The 22,731-nt window shown below is 37.0% G+C and overlaps 1 pseudogene; it reads right to left on the bottom strand.

Moving 5' to 3' along the window:
* Positions 1 to 18,712: 18,712 nt before the first annotated feature.
* Positions 18,713 to 22,731, bottom strand: part of LOC129674148 (glutathione S-transferase Mu 2-like) — a 110,922-nt pseudogene continuing 106,903 nt past the window's right edge.

Here is a 22,731-nt window from a genome sequence, read left to right as displayed (position 1 = left end):
AGGACATTGAGCATTTCTTTAAGTGTTTCTCTGCCATTCTATATTCCTCTATAGTGAATTCTCTGTTTAGCTCTGTACCCCAGTTTTTAATAGGATTACTTGATTTGTTGCTGTTGAACTTCCTGAGTTCTTTATATATTCTGGATATGAGCCCTCTGTCAGATATAGGGTTGGTGAAGATCCTTTCCCAGTCTGTAGGCTGTTGTTTGGTTCTGATGACAGTGTCCTTTGCTTTACAGAAGCCTTTCATTTTCATGAGGTTCCATTTATCGGTTGTTGTTCTTAGAGCCTGTGCAGTTGGTGTTCTGTTCAGGAAGGTGTCTCCTGTCCCAATGAGTTCAAGGCTCTTCCCCACTTCTTATTCTAATGGTTTTAGTGTGTCTAGTTTTATGTTGAGGTCTTTGATCCCCTTGTACTTTAATTTTGTGCAGGGTGATAAATAGAGATATATTTACATTTTTCTACATGTAATTATCCACTTAGACCAGCACCATTTGTTAAAGATGCTCTCTTTTTTTCATTTTATGGTTTTTGATTCTTCGTCAAAAATCAAGTATCCGTAGGTGCATCAGTTCATTTCTGGATCTTCATTGAATTACATTTTATTCTATTGATACATAATTCTGTTTCTATGCAGATAACATGCAAGTTTCATTACTTTTGCTCTGTAGTACAGCTTGAGATCAGGTATAGAGATACCTCCAGAAAATCTGTTCTTATACAGAATTGTTTTGGCAATTCTGGGTGTCTTGTTATTCCATATGTAATTGAAGAATTGTTCTTTCAAGGTCTATAAAGAATTGTATTAGTATTTTGATGGGAAGTGCAATGAATCTTTAGATTACTAGTGACAGGTTGGCCATTTTAATATGTTAATACTACCCATCCATGAGCATAGGCGATCATTCCATCTTCTAATATTTTCTTCAATGTTTTTCTTCAGAGACATGAAGTTTTTTCTTTTTTTCATTATGGAAATTTATTTTTTAATTATTTTTTTTAATTTTTTTTATTTTTAAATAATTTTATACATTCACTTGTATCCCAGCTGTAGCTCACTCCCTCTTTTCCTCCCAATAATCCCCTTCCTTCCTCATCTCCTCCCTGCCCCCTTTCGAGTCCACTGAAAGGGGGTGTCCTCCTCTCCTTCCATCTGGCCCTAGCTTATCAGGTATCTTCAGGATGGTTGCAATGTCCTTATCTATGGCCTAGCAAGGCTGCTCCTCTCTCAGGGGGGGAGGGAAAGCTCATGAGTTCAGGTCAGAAACAATTCCTGTCCCCCTTACTATGGAACCCACTTGGATACCATGGGCTATGTCTGAGCAGGGGTTGTAGGTTATATCCATGCATGGTCTTTGGTTGGATAAACAGTCTCATAGAAGACCCCTGTGCTCAGATATATTTGGACCTTGTGGGGCTCCCTGTCCCCTCCAGGATATACTAATTCTTCCTTCCTTCATGTGATTCCCTACACTCTGCCAAAGGCTTGGTTATGGGTCTCAGCATCTGCTTTGATACACTGCTAGGTAGAGTCTTTCAGGTGCCTTCTGTGGTAGGCTACTGTCTTGTTACTTGTTTTCACCTATTTCCAATGTCCATCCCCTTTGTCTTTCTAGATGAGGATTGATCATCTTACCCCTGGACTTCTTTCTTGTTTATCTTCTTTAGGTGTACATATTTTAGTATGTTTATCCTATCTTAGAGGTCTATATAAGTGAGTATATATATATATATATATATATATATATATATATATATATATATATATATATATATATACACCATGTGTGTCTTTCTGTTTTTGGGATACCTCACTCCGGATGAGAAGTGAGGTATTTTTTTTCAAACAGGTCTTTGTCTTGCTTAGTTAGTCACACCAAGGTACTTTATGTTATTAGTGGCTATTGTGGAGGTTGTTGTTTCCTTAATTTCTTTCTCAGCCCTTTTGTCTTTCATATACAAGAGGCCTACTGATTTTTTTTTTTTTTTGTTAATTTTGTATCCAGACACTTTGCTAAAAAGGTGTTTATCAGATGAAGGAGTTCTATGATTGAATTTGGGTTTCACTCATTTATACTATTATATCATCTGCAAATAGTGATACTTTGACTTCTTCCTTTCTAATTTGTATCCCCTTTATCTCCTTTAGTTATCTATCTTATTGCTCTAGCTAGGACTTCAAGTACTATGTTGAGGAGATATGGAAAGATTGGACAACGTGACTTGTCCCTGATTTCAGAGGGATTGATTAAAACTTCTCTCTGTTTAGTTTGCTGTTGGCTATAGGCTTTTCTTTACTATGTTTAGGCTTGTGTCTTGTATCCCTGATCTTTACAAGACTTTAAACAAGAATGGGTGGTGGATTTTGTCTAATGCTTTTTGGTCATCTAAGGAGATGATCACCTGATTTTTCTCCTTCAGTTTGTTTATATGGTGGATTACATTGATGGATTTCCATATATTGAACCACCTCTGCATGCCTAGGATGAAGCCTACTTACTCATGGTGGATGATAGCTTTTATGTCTTCTTGGATTCTGTTTGTAAGTATTTTATTGAGTATTTTTGCATCAATGTCATAAGAGGGATAGGTCTGAAGTTCTCTTTTTCTTGTCAGGTCTTTGTGTGGTTAAGGTATCAAGGTTACTGTGGCTCCACAGAATGAGTTTGGTAATGTTCCTTTTGTTTCTATTTTGTGGAATAGTTTAAAGAGAATTGGAGTTAGCTCTTCTTTGAAGGTCTAGTAGAATTCTTCTCTGAAACCATCTGACCCTGGGTGTTGTTTTTTTTTTTTTTGTTGTTGTTGTTTTGTTTGTTTTTTTATGACTGTTTCTATTTCCTTAGGTGATACAACACTATTCATTCTATTTAGCTGATATTGATTTAATTTTGGTATATGGAATCTATCAAGAAAATTGTCTATTTCATTTTGCTTTTCAAATTTTGTGGCTTATAGGCCTTTGTAGGAAGACTTAACTATTGTTTCTAATTCTGCAGTGTCTGTTGTTATTTCCCCCTTTTTGTTTCTTATTTTACTGATTTGTATAGTTTCTCTCTGCCATTTACTTAGTTTGGCTAAGGGTTTGTCTATCTTGTTGATTTTCTCAAAGAACCAGCTCCTTTTCCCATTGATTCATTGAATTGTTTTATTTGTTTCTACTTCATTGATTTCAGCCCTCAATTTGATTATTTCCTCTTGGGTGTGTCTGCTTCTTTTTTTTTTCCCTAGGGGTTTTTGGTGTGCCATTAAGTTGCTTGTATGAGATGTCTCCATCTTCTTTCTGTAGGCGTTTAGTGCTATGAACTTTCCTCTTTCCACTGCTTTCATTCTGTCCCATCAGTTTGGATAAGTTGTGCCTTCATTTTTTTTTTTTAATTTTAGGAAGTCGCTAATTTCTTTTTCTTTTTTTTTTTTCATTTTTCCCCTGATCAAGTTGTCATTGAGTAAAGAGTTGTTTAGTTTGTATGAGTGTGTAGCCTTTTTGTTATTTCTGTTGTTGTTGAGGTCTAGTTTTAGGTGGTCTGATAGGATACAAGGGATTATTTCAATCTTCTTCAATTTATTGAGCCTTGCTTTGTGATTAGTATTTGGTCAATTTCTGAGAAGGTTCCATGAGGTACTGAAAAGAAGGTACAATTTTTTGAGTTTGGGTGAAAAGTTCTATAGACATCTATTAGGTCTATTTGATTTAGGACTTCTGTAAGTGCCTTTATTTCCCTATTTATCTGATGTCTAGATGATCTGTCCTTTTGTGAGAGTGGAGTGTTGAAATTTCCCACTATTAAGGTGTTGAGATTGATGAGTAATTTAAGTTTTAATAATGTTTTCTTTACAAATGTAGTTGCTCTTGTATTTGGGGCATAGATGTTCAGAATTGTGATGGCCTCCTGGTGGATTTTTCCTTTGATGAGAATGAAGATCCCCTCCTCATCTTTTTTGATTAATTTTGGTTGAAAGTTTATTTTATTAGATATTCAGAAAGTTACCCCAGCTTTTTTTCTTGGTCCATTTGCCTGAAAAACATTTTCTAGCCCTTTACTCTGCAGTAGTGTTTACCTTTGTTGCAGAGGTGTGTTTCTTGGACGCAGCAGAATGTTGGATCCTATTGCCACAACCATTCTTTTAGTCTGTGTTTTTTTTTATTAGAGAGCTGAGTCCATTGATGTTGATAGATAATATTGACCAATGAATATTTGTTCTTTTTATTGTGGAGTTGGTATTACTGTGTTTCAATGTTTGATTTCTTCTAATATTTTGTTATGCAGTTATCTATATCTTGTTTTCTTGTCTGTAGTTGTTTTCATTGGAATTTTCCTTCTAGTATCTTCTGTAGGGCTGGGTTGCTGTATAAATATTGTTTAAGTTTAGTTTTGTCAGGCAATAGTTTGTTTTCTCTATCTATATTGATGGAAAGCTTTCCTGGGTATAGTGTTTGGGTGGGCATCTCTGGTCTCTTAGAGTCTGCATGACATCTGCCCAGGCCCTTCTGGCTTTCATAGTTTCTGTTGAAAAGTCTGGTGTGATTCTGATAGGTCTACCTTTATATGTTATTTGGCCTTTTTCCCTTGCTGCTTTTAATATTTTTTCTTTGTTCTGTAGATTTAGTTTGTTTGTTGTTTTTTTTTTTTACTATGATATGACATGAGGAGTTTCTCTTCTGGTCTAGTCTATTTGATGTTCTGTAGGCTTCTTGTATGTTTATGGACATCTCTTTAAGTTGGGAAATTTTTCTTGTATGATTATTTTTGAAAATATTTTCTGGACCTTGGATCCTGGAATCTTCTTTTTCTTCTATTCCTACTAGTTGTAGATTTTGTCTTTTCATGGTCTCCTTGATTTCCTGGATGTTCTGTGTTTGGAACTTTTCTGATTTTACTTTTTCTTTGAGAGATGTATCAATTTCTGCAAGTGTATCTTCAGCTCTTGAGATTCTTTCTTCCATCTCTTGTATTCTATTGGTGATGCTTACCTTTGTAGTTCCTGATCTTTTTTCTAAGTTCTCTAGCTCCAAGGTTTTCTCTGTTTATATTTTCTTTATTGATTCTAATTCTTTTTTCAAGTCTTGAACCATTTCCTTCATCTGTTTGAATGCGGTTTCTTGTCTTGCCATTATGGCCTCTGTTTTTGTTCATTTCCTCTCTATAGGCCACTAATTGTGCCTCTATTTGTTTGCCAATATTTGCCTGAATTTCTTTGAGAGCTTTGTTTGTTTCCTTTTTATGTGTCTCTACTGTCTGGATAAGCCTAGAATTGGGATCATTTTCCTGTGTTTCTGATGAATGAGCATGTCCACTGATTTTTGGCACAATGTCCTGATTTTTGTTGGATGTGTGCTTACGCTGACCTCTAGCCATCTACTTATCAGTAACCTTTGCTGTTTGTTCCTGGAGAGTATATTTCAGACTAGATCCATCTTTCTCTGGTATCTGGAGTATTCTTCGGGAAGATGAGAGAAGTCCACTGGTTAGAGTGTGGACATTGGTGTTTCAGCTGTAGCTAAGGGAGGGAGGTCACAGACACAGGTGCACAAATGCAGGTGAGCAAGCATAGGCCTTTGTGTGGAAGTGTGCCTTCAAGGACAGGGTGCTAAAGTATGTAGATGCTGGAATATGGGGCTTAAGCTCAGGAAGTGGTGTAGGTGCTGGTTCTTTTCTCAGGCACACTGCACATATGTAGGTTCTCTGAATACCTCAGTGGCCTACAGGCCTGTGGTAATGTCCTCCTGGTATTCAGAGCTGTGTGGGCTCCAGAAATTGTTTGCCTGGACTCCACTGGTAGACCCACAGAACAGGGGCTTCAATGTTGAAAGCACTGTCCCAAGGATTCCTATGTTGCCTATAGTGAGGTTGTGGGTTGGAGGGATTTGAAGTCTAATATAAAGGGACCATGTTCTGGGGTTCTGCGAGCACTTACTTTAAGGTGCACTCACTCGCTAATAAGCCTAATCAGAAAGCACAGAGGTTCCTCCTGTTCTCTACTCTCAGATATGGTCCTGCAGGGCCAAATGAGGGTGTAGGAGATCACCTACAGTGTGTCCACTCTTTGTCCAGGAAGACCCTTATTTGGGGTAGCCACTTCTGTTGTCATAGTCAGGGAGCATGGAGACTCCTGTTAGGGCTAGCTGGCATTCTGCCACTGCCACCACAGACACCTGGTACAGTCACCCTTTGGGAGATCCTGGGAAGCCTGTGCAGCCATCTGCAGACCTGGGAGGCCCATACAGCCTCCTGCTGCTGTGGAACTGAGAGTTCTGACTTTGCTGTCTCAGTTATGGAGCAGGTAGTTCCATGCTTGGAGCAGCAAGCACTGCAGGCCACCTCAGCAGAGGAAGGAGGCCTATCAAGAGGAAGAATAAGGGATTGAATATTTGCCACTTTCTGTCCCTGGAGACATCTGCAGGTGATCTGCATCCAAATGATCTCAGCTTACCAGGTGTCCATTTTGCCTAGGAAGCCTCAGTGTCCATGTTCTGGCTTCAGTTGCCTCTCCACTCACCAATTTCAGAGTTTCAGATCCTGTGCCCTCAGATACAGTGCATGCTGGTCCCCGCCATCTTGGATTGGATTGGTCATGAATATCTTCTTATTTGACTCTTGCCATCACTTCATGATTAATGATGTAAGGAGAAAGTTATTACCTTTTGTAGGAAGATAATAAGCATTGAGATCCATCATATTATTACTCTACTTCCAGATCGCATGATCCTAAGCAAAGACTTCATTGACAGTCATGTATTCTGATTATAGATTAGTTGATTTAATCTGTTTGTTAATAAAGATTTTTCAATTAGGAACTTTACAATGTTTCAGAATGATAATTATAATTACCCAGTATAATTCACAATGTTTTCATGTATATTATTTGATGTAAATGTCACAACAATCCCATTAGTCAGAAGACAGAGGATTTTGATTTCTTTTCCACATTGATTGTGGAATTAAAATTTTCAGGGTATCAGCAGCTTCTCTCAGCAAAGACCAGCACAACATAGAGAAGAGAGTTGAAAAGGTTTCTTATCTCATATCTTGAGCTCTTTCTACTTGCTTACATTTGTTATGATATTTGTGTTTAAGTAGGTCTACTGAACCAAAAATTGAAGCTTAACAGCACTAAATTGTAAGTTTCAAGTTTGATCACAGAACTATTTCTTGACTAAGTTCCTGAAATTAAAAATTTCTAACTAAGATTTATAGGCTTAAAATATTGCTTATATGATCTGATTCATTGTGTGGAAGAGAATTGGCTCCTATTACTCTTTCTTGTTTCCTTTGTTTCCTAATACAACACTCTTAGTTTTTCTGATTACTAAAGTTTGTGAAATATAGGCAGAGTTTCCTGCTACCTTAATTTATGTGTTTTTAAAATAAATATGAAACACTTTTGTTTCTTTTGTTTAAAGATGAGTTATTTGTTGGGACTGGAGAGATAGCTCTCAGTGGTTAAGTTTGTCTACTCTTTCAGAAGACCCAGAATCAATGCTCACCACCCATATGACATATCATAGTACATATCATAGTTATCTGTACCTCATATTCCGATGCCTTTTCCTGGCTTCCACTAGCATTTACATACAAGTGGAATGAAGACATATAGGAGGATAAAAAACCATACACATAAAATTATATCTGCTGAACAATGATCCAAGATGGCAAGGCTGGGAGAACACTGTGTCTGAGGAGCAAGAGAGCAGTGTCAGCACAGAGACCAGGAGACTGAACTCTGGGCCCTAAAACACCAGCGATTGTGATTCCCAGGTGAGAGGAAATCCCACAGTGTGGGAATCAATCAGGACCAACCTCAAGTCACCCAGTAAATCCCTGGAAAAGGTCCTGGGGACAGGATGGCACACAGCTACCAGCCTAGAGAGGGGCATACAGTCTCTGGCCTAGTGCGACAGAACTGTGGGCACCAGAGCACCAGAGATTGAGTTTTCCTATAAGGAGAAAAAAAACCCAGCTAGGGAATCAGCAGGTTCTTCAAGAGGTCTGTGCCTAGAAAAAAGTGTAACAACAGCAGCAGCTCATTAAATTCAGAACAAGAAACCCAGCAGCAGGGGAGTTGTCTCCAGGACTTCTACGGGTAAGATAATTCCCTGGCCTATCAAAAACCACAGTTATCACTAAGGTCTATATGCCGGAGGTGAGCAGTGGCAACTCCTGAGAAACACCATCCATTAAGTGACCATACCCAAAAAGCATAGGAGGCCTCCATCAGGGAAAATCATCTTCCTGCCAAGGGTATTCTCTCCACACCAGGATTCCAGGAACCACCAGAAACTAACAGCCAACCCTAAAATAGCACAATGGGTACAGGTCAGTGTAAAAGCTCAACCAAAGAAAGGCAGCGCAATATGGCATCTCCAGAAGCCAGTTATCCAGGTACAAGCTGGCTTGAACACCCCAGCATAATTGAAATTCAAGAAGATGACCTAACATCTATGCTGATGAAGAGGATAATAGAGGACACAAATAAAATATTAGAGTAAAGTATTAGAGAAAGATAAAGTCAAACAGATTATGGCCATCCCTAAAGAAATGGAGGAAGTTAAAGAAAAGCAGATTATGGCCATCCGTAAAGAAATACAGGAAGATAAAGACAAGCAGATTATGGCCATCCGTGAAGAAATACGAGAAGTTGCAGGCAAACAGTTTGTGGCCTTCAGAGAGGAAATAATTAAATCAATGAAAGAAATAAAAGAAACAGAGGAATGTTCAAATAAACAGCTGAAGGAATTGAAGGAAAAACAGGAAAATACAGTCAGACAGGTGACAGAAATCAACAAAACAACTCAAGATCTAAAGATAGAATTGGAAAAATTAAAGAAAACACAAATGGAGAAATCATGGAGAGGAAAAATTTAGGGAAGAAAATAGGAACTACAGAGGAAAGCATAACCAGTAGACTACAAGAGATAGAATAAAGAATCTCAGGTGTGAAAGATACAACGGAAGAAATAGATGTATCCCTCAAAGAAAATGTTAAATCTAAAACATTCCTGACACAGACCATCCAAGAAATCCAAGACAATATGAAAAGACAAAACCTAAGAATAATAGGAATAGAGGAAAAAGAAGATTCCTTCCTCCAAGGCCCAGAAAATATTTTCAACAAAATCATTGAAGAAAATTTCACCAATGTAAAGGAGAAGCCTATAAGAATACAAGAGCCCTATAGAACACCTAATAAATTAGACCAGAAAAGAAAATCCTCTCACCACATAATAATCAAAACAGTAAGTATACAGAACAAAGAAAAAAATACTAAAAGCTGCAAGGGAAAAAGGCCAAGTAACATATAATGGCAAACCCATCAGTATCACACCTGACTTCTCAACAGAGACTATGAAAGACAGAAGGGCCTGGTTGGATAACATGTGTACCCTAAGAGAACACAGATGTTAGCCCAGGATCATATACAAGCAAAACTTTCAGTTATCAGATGGAGAAATCAAGATATTCAAAAACAAAAACAAATACCTACCCACAAATCCAGGGTTATAGAAGATACTAGAAGGAAAAATACAACCTAGGAAAATGAATTATATTCAGGAAAACACGGGAAACAAATAACCTCACTACAGCAAAATTAAAAGTTATGAAACACTCAAACACACTATCACAGCCAAGAGTAAAATCAAAGCATCTAACAGCTACTGGTTATTAATCTCCCTTAACATCAATTGACTCAACTCTCCAATAAAGAGACACAGATTAACAGAATGGATACATAAACAAGATCCAACAATCTGTTTCATGCAAGAAACACACCTAAGTCATAAAGATAGACATTACCTGAGAGTAAAGGGCTGGAAGATGATTTACCAAACAAATGGACCCAAGAAGTAACCAGGAGTAGCCATTCTAATATCTAATAAAATAGATTTCCAACCAAAATTAATCAAAAGAAATGGGGAAGTTCTTTTCATACTCATCAAAGGAAAACTCCACCAAGAAGACATCACAGTTCTGAACATCAATGCCCCAAATACAGGGGCACAAACATTTGTAAAAGAAACGAATAAAAATGAAACCACACATAAATCCCCACAAATAAATAGTGGGAGACTTCAACACCCCACTCTCAACAAAGGACAGGACAACAAAACAGAAATTAAACAAAGAAACAATGACATTGACAGAGGTCAGGAATCAAATTGACCTAACAGACATCTACATAGCCTAACTCCCAAACACAAAAGAATTTACCTTCTCAGCACCTCCTGGAACCTTCTTCAAAACACCATACAGTTGGTCACAAAGCAAGTCTCAGCAGATACAAAGATTGAAATAATCCCATGTACCCTATCTGACCAACATGGATTAAGGCTGGACTTTAACAACAACAGAAATAACAAAAACTCTACACAAATATGGAAAGGTGGGTCAGGGAAGAAATAAAGAAAGAAATTAAAGTCTACCTAGAATTCAATGAAAATGATAGCACAACATACCCAAACTTATGGGACATGATGAAAGCAATGCTAAAAGCCAAGTTCATAACACTAAGTGCTTTCAAAAAGAATTTTGAAACATCTCATTCAAGCAACTTAATGGCTCACCAAAAAGCCCTAGAAAAACAAGAAGCAGACACACCAAAGAGGAGTAGATGACTGGAAATAATCAAACTCAGGGCTGAAATCAATCAATTAGAAAAAAATAAAACAATTCAAAGAATCAATGAAACCAAGATCTGGTTCTTTGAGAAAATCAACAAGAGAGACAAACCCTTAGCCAAGCTAAATAAAAGGCAGAGAGACACCATCCAAATCAACAAAATCAGAAATGAAAACGGGGACATAACGACAGACACTGAGGAAATCCAAACAATCATTATGACTTACTTCAAAAGTCTATATGCTTCAAAATTTGAAAATCTAAATGAAATGGACAATTTTCTTGATCGATTTGACTTACCAAAGCTGAATCAGGACCAGATAAATCAATTAAATAGTCCTACATCCCCCAAGGAAATAAAAACAGTCATCAAAAGTCTCACATCCAAAAAAGCCCAGGACCAGATTATTTCAGTACAGAATTCTACCAAACTTTCAAGGAAGAGCTAACTCCAAATCTCTTCAAACTATTCCACAAAATAGAATCAGAAGGAATATTATCAAACTCATTCTATGAAGCCACAGTCACCTTGGTACCTAAACCTCACAAAGACCCAACAAAGAAAGAGAATTTCAGGCCAATCTCCCTTATGAACATTGATGCAAAAATATTTGCAAACCAAATACAAGAACACATCAAAGATATCATCCACTGTGACCAAGTAGACTTCATCCCAGGTATGCAGGGGTATTTAATATATGGAAATCCATCAATGTGATCCACCATATTAACAAACTGAAAGAAAAAAAAACCTACATGATAATCTCCCTAGATGCTGAAAAAGCATTTGACAAAATCCAACATCCATTCATTTTTAAAATAGTGGAGAGATCAGGAATACAAGGCACATATCTAAACATAATAAAGGTGATATACAGCAAGCCTATAGCCAGCATCAAACTAAACAGAGAGAAACTTAGAGCAATCCCACTGAAATCAGGGACAAGGCAAGGATGCCCACTCTCTCCATATATCTTCAACATAGTTCTTAAAGTCCTTGCCAGAGCAATAAGACAGTTGAAGGAGATCAAAGGGATACAAATTGGAAAGGAAGAAGTCAAATTAACACTATTTGCAGATGATGTGATAGTATATGTGAGTGACTCCAGAAATTCTACCAGGGAACTCCTACAGCTGATAAACACCTTCAGCAAAGTGGCTGGATACAAAAGTAACTCAAAAAAATCAGTAGTCATCCTGTATACAAAAGACAAAAGGGCTGAGAAAGAAATTAGAGAAAAAACACCCTCACAATAACCACAAAGGACATAAAGCACCTTGTTCTGACCCTAACTAAGCAAGTCAAAGACTTGTATGAAAAAAAAAAAAAACAACAAAACTTCCAGTCTCTGAAGAAAAAATTAGAAGAAGATATCAAAAGACGAAAAGATCTTCAATGCTCATGACTTGGCAGGATTAACATAGTAAAAATGGCCATCTTATAAAAAACAATCTACAGATTCAATGCAATTCTCATCAAAATACCAACACAATTCTTTACAGACCTTGAATGAAAAATTATCAACTTCATATGGAATAACAAGAAACCCAGAACTGCCAAAACAATCCTCTACAATAAAAGATCATTTGGAGGTATCTCCATCCCTGATCTCAAGCTGTACAATAGAGAAACTTTATTAAAACTGCATGGTACTGGCAGAAGTAGGAGAAAACAGGGAACAGGATAGGAGCATAACACAGAGGGCCTCTGAAAGGCTCTACCCTGCAGGGTATCAAAGCAGATGCTGAGACTTATGGCCAATCTTTGGGTAGAGTGCAGGGAATCTTATGAAAGAAGTGGGAAATTGTAAGACCTGGAATAGACAGGAGCTCCACAAGGAGAGCAACAGAACCAAAAATTCTGGGCACAGGTGTCTTTTCTGAGACTGATATTCCAACCAAGAAGTTCATGGAGGTGGCCTAGAACCCCTGCACAGATATAGGCTATGGCAGTTTTGTGTCCAAGTGCGTCCCATAGTAATGGAAACAGGGACCTTCTCTGACATGAACTGATTGGCCTGCTCTTAGATCACCTCCCCCTGAGGGGGGAGCTGCCTTTCCCAGGACACAAAGGAAGACAAGGCAGCCAGTCCTGATGACACCAGATAGACTAGGATCAGAAGGAAGGGGAGGAAGATCTCCCCTATCAGTGGACTGGGGGAGTTGCATTGGTGAAGAAGTGGGAGGGAGGGTAGTATTGGGAAAGGAAGAGGGAGGGAGCTACAGGGGGATACAAAATGAATGACCTATAGTTAATAAAAATTTAAAAAAATTATATCTGATAATTGAAATAATCCAAGCCTTTGAAAAGGAACTACAAAATCATTTCAGATGAATATTGAGTAGTGATTATTGACAATAGGCAAACAATAACCTCATGATTCTTGTTAGGTATCAAAGTGGGGCTGATTTCTTAACACATATAGAAACAATCAATAAATTGCTTTCATACACTATATAAAGTAAAATCATATGAAGTAACTGAAAAGATAAATATCATTTTCCCTTCTAAATGAGTCCATGTGGAGTTCCATTTCTAATGGACTTTGTGGCCTTCTGATGTACAGCTGAGACAATGAAGAGGAATAGATGCACACTCAGTTTGAAGCCTGTGTGTGTGTGACTATTGGGATTTATTGCCAGTATTCCTTTGGTCTAACAACAATAACAAAAAAAGATGGCTCATAAATTCCTGAACATTGTTCCTCTGGAGACTGCAAAATCTAAAATTAACGTACCAAGACAATCATATTTTGGTGAGTCTTCACCTTGCTGTATCTGAATATCCTGAAGGGATAAACAGATGTGTAGGTCCTCTTTGACAAGGAAACTGTCTCACTCATGAGGCCCTGCCCTCTTGATCTAGTCACAGCCTAAACCACATCACCTACCGTGTGTCAACAAGCCTCAGTGTGTAGATTCTGAGCTATGTAAGTGCCTCGTCTGTTGCACATCACTAGCAGAGAGGAGACAATCACATCCTCACTCGGGCATGTAAAATATTTTTCTTTTCCTTCCCATGAGCCAGATGGGATGTTTTAATTCTTACATATTCTGAAGGCTGTGTAATCAGAAGAATTTATTATGTTTTCACCATTGACCTTCTACTCCTATTTTACTACTTTAATCTACTCTAATTTTATGATTAAGAATTCTAATCTAAGCTGAGTGTGGTGGTGCATGCCTTTGATTCCTGCACTCAGGAAAGCAGAAGCAGCAGACCACTGTGATTATGAGGCCAGCCTGGTCTACAAACCAAGTTCAGGAAAAAAAAAAAGTGAATCTAACCCAGAGTGGATAGTTTTCTTTTTAAATTGGCTACAATGCATTGAAACCTGTATTTAATAGTTAAAATATACAATATTTTCATTTCAGAGTCCAAAAACATTTGAGATTCTTAAATAATAATGCAATGCTAGGTTAAAGTCTTACATCACTGGCATGCAACTTTATTTGGGTGCTGAATACGGCCTCTCACAAATTGTGTAAGAGACCTCCAAGGATTCATTATCTTGCTATACAATAAAGGATGATAGTAGGTAGATGTATATCTATGTGGAGAAATACCTGAATTGTACTTTTGTAAGTACGTTTCTGTTTGTTAACACATTGATTGTATTACTAATTGGTTTTATAATCTGATTCTTCTTGATTTAAACTAAATTTAATAATATCCAAATGTCAGAGTCATGAAGAATTCCAACATTTACTATTTAAAAACTTCAGTGTCTACAGAAGAAACAGAAGCTCATAAATAATGAAACAAGGAGAAGAAAAACACAGCCCCCCCCCCTTTTTTTTTGAAAACTGAAGAATAATACTTAGGAGCTGGAGAGATAGCTCAGTGGTTAAAAGTGCTTGTTGTGCAAACATGCCTGAGTTCAAATCTTCAGCACCTAATTAGAAAATACAACCAAAAAGGCAGGAGTGGCCGTCAATGGATGTAACACCAGCAGTAAGCAATAGAGACAGCCAAAAGCTAAGAGCATGTTAGCCTACAGTCTAACCCAAACTGGCCTATTTCTATCAGCAATAGAGATGCTGTTCTAAGGAATTTAGGTTCAGAAAGATAAAGCAGGATACCACATGTCTCTCTAGTCCCACGGGTGGGCCATGTTTCTACACCCCCACACACACACACGAACATGGAGGGAAAAAGGAAAGGGAGAGAGACAAGGAGTAAAATAGGAGTAGAAGGTCAATGGTGAAAACATAATAAATTCTTCTGATTACACAGCCTTCAGAATATGTAAGAATTAAAACATCCCATCTGGCTCATGGGAAGGAAAAGAAAAATATTTTACATGCCCGAGTGAGGATGTGATTGTCTCCTCTCTGCTAGTGATGTGCAACAGACGAGGCACTTACATAGCTCAGAATCTACACACTGAGGCTTGTTGACACACGGTAGGTGATGTGGTTTAGGCTGTGACTAGATCAAGAGGGCAGGGCCTCATGAGTGAGACAGTTTCCTTGTCAAAGAGGACCTACACATCTATTTATCCCTTCAAGATATTCAGATACAGCAAGGTGAAGACTCACCAAAATATGATTGTCTTGGTACGTTAATTTTAGATTTTGCAGTCTCCAGAGGAACAATGTTCAGGAATTTATGAGCCATCTTTTTTTGTTATTGTTGTTAGACCAAAGGAATACTGGCAATAAATCCCAATAGTCACACACACACAGGCTTCAAACTGAGTGTGCATCTATTCCTCTTCATTGTCTCAGCTGTACATCAGAAGGCCACAAAGTCCATTAGAAATGGAACTCCACAAGGATCATATTGTTCATTTAGTAGGAAAAATGATATTTATATTTTTAATTACTTTATGTAATTTTCTCCCTAAGTAGCTTGTTACAAACAACTCCTTCTCCCATACCCTTAGAGCTAAAACTAAAACAAGGACATCTACTCTATTATTTTTATGTGCCATGTAATTGGTGAATTTAATTTGTAGCAATCTTAAACCATTGAAGAAGTATATTACTAAGAATAGTTTGAAAATCTCCAGGATGAATTAATATCTTATGTGCAAGCAAGTAATAAAAGCCCAATTTTGTAAGTAATTTTTGCATGTACTATACTTAACTCTAAAGAGATTGTTACTTTTAATGAAATGCAAAGAAATTATGATATAGAATATAGTTATAATACTCTGAGAAGTCAAAGTCTTATTTGTAAATCAAGAGTTGAATTTGATTATTATATCTTTGCCAAATATCCTAGATTTGGTAAAAAGCCCTATCTTATTATAATTTCTTTTAATGTGGTTTCTAATAATTTAAACAGTGTAATATCATACATAATACATGTCAATGCACTGTGCCAATATAGGATGTGCTATAGCTATACTCCTCTTTTATATTTAAGATGTCTGAACTCAATACATCCTGTTACCCAAAGCAGCCAGGAAGACATTTGCAGAGAAAGTTAACTCAGTACTCCATCTATAAATTAACTCTTTTTCTTGGGATTTTATAATATTTCTAAACTCTTATCAGGTTATTTTTAATATATCCATGTGAGGGGCAAAATTTCATTAATTGAAAGTGACATTGGAATTTTATAATAACTACAGAATTAAATGAAATACTGAAACAAAGAAGATAAGCAGACAAAGGAAGTAGGTAGAAAACAGTTGAAAAGACTTAGATAGAGTAATATTAGTATACATCTTTGTCCACTCTGAAGTCAAACAATAATAAGTAGAAATATTGATACTGACTGAAGGAAGCATGTAGTCTAATGGTTTACTGTGCTTTTGGGTGAACACCTCAAAATAAAATGTTAATGATACTTCATACTCGAATATCCTTTAATAGGTGAACCTTCTTTCCCACTATTTAAAAAGCACTTGAGGAATTTGAAAGCTCTGGAGAAAGAAAATATAGGCTGGCAGGAAGAAACCCCATCTTGTTGGGTCTCTGAGAGAGCGGAGGACTGAACACTTGTAAACACGGCACCTTGAGCAATAGTTGCCTTATGGCTCGTAGTTTGAGGCCAAGAATAGCATGATAAACTTAGAATGTGTTTATCTCTTGGCAGCTTCGTTTTACTTGCAAGCTGGAAGGGACAAAGACCAACAATTTTCCACCTACAAAGTGCATGGAAGCTGGCAGGAAGCTTAGCAAGTAAGTCAACTTGAGTTTTCAGATCACAGCCATCCTCAAAGCCAGATGGACAGCTTTAGAGCAGCAGCGATTCAGCCAGTATCTCAAGGCATTTGTGGTTGTGATGTCCTGGATTGGGATGTGGGGGTAGGAGGAAGCTTTAGTTTGGAGTCTTCACACACGTCTGGTGCTATTTTAAGAGACAAGCAGTATGTGTGCAAATTTTTATAATTCCTTGTTCCTTCCTAGTTGAAAACCGGTATGAAGGTTTTAGCATTTTGGAAAACCTGTGTTTGCTCTCAGAGATAGATATGGGTAAACAAGTTTGTTTTTTTTTTTTTTAAATATTGTTTGTTGTGTTTGGAGTTTCTTTTCATCATCTTTCATAATAAGCATTGTATCTATTTCATTCACAGACATAATGTCAGTTGTTTAATGATGAAAAGCCAAGGTAGGCTTCTGAGTTTTATTTTAAAGGTTCTTAATTTAGGAACAGAATTAATTATATGAGGTGTAGTTGAGAAAATAGGAGCTTTGATGCTGCAATTTTCAAGACTGAGCAAAGGAACTTCTTGTTACAAGGTTTGAGACATCTGCTTAAGTTGGGTTATTTGTGTTTTAGGGGTGTTATGTTTCAATTACAAAGATATTTTAAGTTCATAAAACAAAATTCCTATTTTAACCCACTAGATACATTTTTTTCTCTTTTAATACAATTCTCTTCCTCTTCAAAACAAAACTAATTACTTAAGGTTATTCTGGAATAACGACACTTAGAAAGTGCAGGTTAAACCTCTTGGTACACGGAAAGTTAATTTTACGAATACAGAGTGGTTCTGTTTTGAAAATAAATTGAATTATATATATGATATATCATAAAATAATATATAATGATTTATATTATCATAAGAAACAAGCTATTATTTCCATTTCTATAAGATCATCAAAAAATACAAAATAATTTCAAAATGAAAAGTGAAATTGACTTTTATATAATCCCAAATCCTATTTCTAATGCATCTTCTGTAAAACAAAACAACAAAAAAATGCTACTTCGGAGGTCTTTCCCTATCAGTGGACTTGGAAAGGGGTAGGGAGAATATGAGGGAGGGAGGGTGGGGTTGCGAGGGAATGAGGAAGTGGGATACAGCTGGGATATAAAGTTAATAAACTGTAACTAATAAAAAAAGAAAATAAATAATGTAATAAAAATATCTCAAAAAATTATAATTTTTGCAAGTTCTAAAAGTTTATTTGTGAAAAGAAAAATAAATACTCATAAGAGTACATACATACATATATTGTAAGTATCCCTGTGAATGACTCACCCTGATTTTTTGCAGGCAGTGGTAATTTAACATATTATTTTATACCCCAAGAAAACTAGAACTGAGCTTACCAAAATCAAATCTGTTTGTCTCTCTGAATATCCAGAATAAGTATTCATTTTCTAAAAAAAATAAATTATTTCTTGTCAGCTTCTATTGATATTAACATTTAAGTCCTTACACAAATGGATAGCAAGTGGGTTGGTTGGTTTGTTTTTTAGTTTAGACTTTAATAAGGATCAGACAGGGCTGGCTGGTCCTGTATTGGAGACCGGGATCTGCAAACTAGAGAACTGGTTTTTCTGGCAGCACCGGCCAGTCTCACATGGTAACGGGCTCCTGCATGTAAGGTAGGACTGGTTTCTCTAACAGTGCCGGGAGTCAAGCACATCTCTTCATCACCCTCACCAAGCTGACGGATACTAGCATCCAGGGAAAAGGCAAGAACTGGGAGGAAGGGGAGGAAGGGAGTGAAAGAATGGAGAGCTAAAGTGAAAAGAGGTGTGACTTGGGGAGAGGCTGAGTGGAAAGGAGTCTTTGCTAGGGCTTTTCAGAGGAGAATGGTAGTAGGGAGAGAATGGAAAGAGTGATACAGAGGTCCAGGCCAATGGCCAGCAAGATAGCGGGAGATCTCCTCTTGACCCTGGCATTAACGGACTACTTGTTACTCAACAGGGCCGTCTTCAAATAGATGGGGCCTGAACGTAAGCTGCTGGACTTCAGATGGGCAGCAATCTTCTTCAGCGCCCCAACATGGGGCAGGAAATCCTTCAGGTGTGGGAAGGCATCCAAGCACTTGGGCTCAAATACACACTGGTGGTCACAGAGGCCGTGAGCAAGGAAATCCCCATAGGTGACCCTGTTCCTTGCAAACCATGGCTGCTTACCCAGAAACTCCTATTAGGGCTTCATCTTTTCAGAGGGACCCTCTAAGTACTCTGTCTTTCGTTTCTCAAACTCAGGGCTGTAGCAGACCATCACAAGCTGCATGTGCCTGTCCATGGCCTGCCTGTCCAAAATCGTCACACGAATCCTCTCTTCTGTCTCCCCACAGAGACTGCTTCCAAGCAAGGTAGCAAAAGATGGCATTGCGCTGGGTGATCTTGTGTGACCCGCCAATTACGTAGGGCAGATGGAGAAAATCCAGGCCCACCTTGAATTTATCACTCAACCACCGGCTTCAGTCACAGTCAGAAGTGTCCCTCATGGTGTATTGCTTCTCCTCATAGCTTGAGTCTGTGTTTTCCAGGAACAGGAAGATGGCGTGACATAGTCCATGGATAGCCCGATAACCGGGTGTCATAGGCACGGTGCTGTCTGACTTAAGCAGAGCTCAGTAAGTGTGGTTGTGTCCTGGTGCTCATGGATAGCAAGATGTTTTGGTGTTTCGTTTTTAAATTGAACACCTGCATCTTTAAGGTGTTTCAAGGGTCCATCATAAGCCATCTGTCTTTTTTCCCGTTGCTGTGTGCTCTGGTAGGCGCACTAGTTTACTGTTTTAACAACACCGCTATACGGAAAGGCTCTTTACAGTCTAATCTGGGTTGGGAAGTGGTCATAAAATGGGACACACTCAACTTTGCCGCTCTTTTTCCAATTACAAATCAAAACTGACAAAGGGCTTCTTTATTGTTACAGTCAATCAGTTCTGCCGAAAGGGAAACAGTTTAACCAAAATTTGCTATTTTTATCAATAAATCATTATTTTTTAGTATCTTTAGTATCTTTAGTATTCTTTAGTATTATTTTTTAGTGATGCCTTGGAATCGTATACAGCTGATGGGATCAGAATTTAAACTTTTTTGTAAGATTTATAAGTCAAGGTGTTTGTGTCTTTTTTAATTTGCAAAGTTCTCTTTGCCTGCTGTCACGCTTATTTTCTTATCAAAATATTGGAGAAGCCACAGCTTCAGTAAAAATAGTAGTGCAACTCTCAAAAAACATAGCTCAAAATAAGTCAGAATCCAGGAGGAAACAGGCAACTAAAATGCTTAAAATATTTGTCAACAATAACAACAAAAAAATTGCCCTAAATGGGAGGAGAGAATCAGTAATTGGTAATTCACTTCCCATTCAGCTGTTTTGAGTGCCACGAAAGGATTCTCAAAAAGGGAGGCATGTTGGAATGTTGGTGATGATTTTTCTTAAACAGTTCTTGGGAATACATGATCTAATAGATACAGGGAAATATTTAAAATCAATTACTGATAAAAATAACACTTTGCAGGAAACTTTAATGATATAAATTTTGCATGCAGTAAAAGTTATGAGTGTTTTGGAAAAAGCAATATTTGTATGATCAAAAATTTTATCTATCATTGTAAAATGATCTTTCATAAAACTGACCTACATTCTGGTAACAGGAAGAAGAGCAAAAACCAAACATGCTTCACAGTACTCTGTGTGTGTGTGTAAAAACCTCACCATTGGCACACCACTCATAACAGCTTTGTGGCAAATCTCTTTAAGGAGAAATCCCATGAAGTATGCAACCTGAGAAATCCTGTGCACCACTTGTTGAATTCTTAATATATACTACACAATTGTCTTATTTAATCCTAAAATAATCTTCTAAATTAAACATTGAAACAATGTGGAGAAATTGATTTCTAAAGTCCTGTGGCTTGTACAAGGGAATAAATGTATCCAGTGTGTGTTGAAAGTAAAAAGGAGAGAGTCCTTTTTACTGAGGTCCACAGATGCTATCTCTTAACAACAGTCAGCATCTTATATCAGAAATGATGCAAGGTAACTATTCAATCACATGAACATGAGCAATAAAGTACAAAAAGTTTGATGTGTGAGCTTTAATCTGGACCTAATATTCAGAGAAATGCAAGGAGTGGAACTTTATGGGAGAAAGGGGAATTATTACTGGAAGGTTATTTTTGATACTGGGGAAAGTGGAGCAGTAGGGTATTTCATCATGACTGTGAGGTCAGTTAATAGATGTTAAGCACTTTCAACAGAGATGAGTATATTTAGATTACTAAAATAGATAATTATTAAAATGATGTTATATAGTAATGCTTATTATGCTATAGCAAATCTTGCTAATTTTGTTTACTGATGAAATATTTTATTGCTCTTTGACATAGGTATTTCAATGTAATGGCATGTTTTAGATTCATAAGGCAAATAATTAAAGTAGTTGAAATTTCCCAAATAAATGCACCTTCACAAAGACGTGTCAGCATAGTTTTGATGAGTTATTTTGTCTTCATTTCCACAGGCATAGAATTGGCTGAATAATCTTCAGCTCTTCCAGATGTGAATAGGTATATGTCGATTGAAAGTGTTGTGACAAATATTTTCCTATGTGATTCACATGTTTTCACACTCATACAGCACATAATGTGTTTGTAGCTGCATACTCATGGAAGTGTTAGAAACAGCCGCTTTCCTTCATATTCAGCTTCCCTAGTGACAAAGGGAAGGTGTGCATTTCTTTTTATTCATAACCACACTATGGATTAAGAGAGGAGGAATGAGGAAAAAAGAAATAAAGAGAGAGGGGGGAAAGAGGGAGAAGGAAAGGACACAGAAGAAAAAAAATCAAAATCAGCTAGAGCATTAAAACAAATGAGAAAAACTTAAATCTTAAATTTAGATAACAAGCTCTAAAGATTTATTTTCACATTTATTGCATAACTAGAGCTAGTAAAGTACATAATGTGATATGAGAAAAATGGAAAATATTTAGCAAAACTCTGAAAAGATGTTTCACAAAATATAACTGTAAAATTGTTTCAATGTAGGAATATTATAAGAATTTCTTTTATTGAAAATATTTTTCTCATATAATATGTCCTGTAGAGGCAGTTTTCCCTCCCTCTGGTCCTCTTGGCTCCTCCCTACATTCTCTCCCACTCAGATTTACCCCTGTTCTATCTTTCATTAGAAAATAAACAGGTTTCTAAGAGCTAATAGCAAAATAAAATAAAATGAGGTCAAACAAACACTAACTCATAGCAATAACACAAAACGAATAACAAGCAGAAGCAATAGAATAGAAAAAAGATAGAAGAAACAGACACATGTGCAGAGGCGCACTCATTCACACACTTGGAAATTCCACACAAACAGTAAACTGGAAGAATAAGGTATATTTATTTATATTTTTATTTATTCCAGACAATAAATTATATTGATTCTATTCCTACGACTACCAATGTGTGAGAGTAAATATGTGATTTAAGCTAGAGTAGTGTTTTGCTTTGTTGTTGTTGTTTGTTTGTTTGTTTGTTTGTTTTTATGAAGTTGGGTGTCCTTGTGTTTGGTGTATAGATGTTAAGAATTGCAATGTCTTTTTCATGGAGTTTTACTTTGATGAATACATAGTGTACTTCCCATCTCTTCTGATTAGTAGTTTGAAGTTTAGTTTGCCAGATGTTAAAATAGACATTTTAATATTGGTTTACTTCTTAGGTCCATTTGCATGGCTTATATTTTTATCTTGAAGTGATTTCTGTTCTTGATATTAAGGTATGTTTCCTCGATGAAAAAGAAGGATAAATCCTGTTTTCACATCCATTCTGTTAGTCATTTTATTTGAGGAATTGAGACCTTTGACAGTTGAGAGTTATAATGAACAATATTGAAAGGTCCCTGTTATTTTGTTGTTATGGAGTGTGTGTGTGTGTGTGTGTGTGTGTGTGTGTGTGTGTGTGTGTGTG

The sequence above is a fragment of the Psammomys obesus genome, unplaced genomic scaffold (assembly GCF_907164565.1).
Source record: "Psammomys obesus unplaced genomic scaffold, mPsaObe1.curated_primary_1811, whole genome shotgun sequence".
In the NCBI taxonomy this organism is placed as follows: domain Eukaryota; kingdom Metazoa; phylum Chordata; class Mammalia; order Rodentia; family Muridae; genus Psammomys; species Psammomys obesus.
This window is presented reverse-complemented; position numbering and strand designations above follow the sequence as displayed.